This window comes from Panthera leo, chromosome B2 (assembly GCF_018350215.1).
Source record: "Panthera leo isolate Ple1 chromosome B2, P.leo_Ple1_pat1.1, whole genome shotgun sequence".
NCBI lineage: Eukaryota > Metazoa > Chordata > Mammalia > Carnivora > Felidae > Panthera > Panthera leo.
Genome location: NC_056683.1, coordinates 86,002,641 through 86,004,125, shown reverse-complemented (window position 1 = coordinate 86,004,125; position 1,485 = coordinate 86,002,641).

Here is a 1,485-nt window from a genome sequence, read left to right as displayed (position 1 = left end):
GTTGGGGTTTTGGCTTGAATGGAATAGAGTCATTAAAGAGGCTTTTGGGAAATGCTTTCCTTAACATCCCATCTTTTCTCACCTACTAATAATTTCTGCTTATATCCAGTCCTTAACCTTACAGAGGAAAAATGCTGTATAGCAACTGGAGGTTCAGGGATGAATTTTTCCAAAAACTTAGAGTAATGACAAATTTATTTTTGTTCTGTAAAGCCCTCATAGCCATGGTCATGTATGCTGTATACGAATAATTACTAAAATGAAATATAAAACATCATCTCCAGTTAATATTTCTAGGCTAGAACTGTTACTCCATGGAAACAAACAAAAATTTCCCATGACTTTCAATGACATTCATTGATTAATTCAATAAATATGCATTGAGATCTTACTCCGTGTTAGCATTGTGTTTTCTATAGATCCCCCCTTTTATTATGTTTAACATCTTACATTTACAACTTAATGATAATTTTACTTAAGTTATTTTAAATGATATTTTAAAAGATATTTTAAGTGTTTTGTCTATGTGACTGTCTGTATGGCAAATAGAAACTTTTAAATATTGGGGCTAAGGAACAAATATGGTAAATTGATATGTTATCAAAATTGTACATAAATGTACCATGTAAATATGATTTTTATCTATACACATCCTTTTCCTTTCTTATTTGGGGAAATTGTTTGCTTTATTATAATAATGAGTGTTAGGACTGGGAAGAGAACTGTCTTAGATATTCTTAAGTGTTGTCAGGATTATTTCCCAGGTTCTAAAAGTCCCCCCAAATTGGATATGTAAAAATACTTGAATAATTTAACTTAAGATCATGAGAACAGGTAGCTGCATTTGCAAGGCAGCTTAATGAAAATAAATGAGAAGTCTACTAGTTTCCTGAATAAAACAGTTCTGCTTCACTCTCTTTCTTATTCATTATATGAATAATTTTTCCTTCACAAAAAATGTGGTAAACAGGTAAAAAATAGATCAAATAGAGGCAGTTATACACTTTGTTCACTTCAAAGTCAAAGAGGTTAGATCTCCATTACCAATGCTTTTCCTTTGTTACATTATGCAAAGTTGGAACTAGAAATTATGATATTTAGTGAAAATATTTCATATTTTAAGTGTGCATCTTCATTTCCCAAAAAGATTAAACAGCTGACCAATGTAGAAACAACAATCATATCACAAACTTACATTACAAACAACTACCAAAATGTGGAAAACAATGTTTACAAATGGTAGCAAAGAATAAATTAACTTTCAGTGCACATAATTAGGTATATACAGGATAATTTAAAACCAAAGGGAGTGATTGCTAATGCTGAGCTCTCAAAAATCTCCATCAAAATATACATGTTACCCAAGAGAGAGTGATAAAAATAAATTGTGACACAAAAGCAGAATGTTGTCTCTCTTCTTATCCTCAAAACTTGGATGATAGCTCATCAAAATAATTTCTCCAAGTGTGCAAATGATGGAAAACT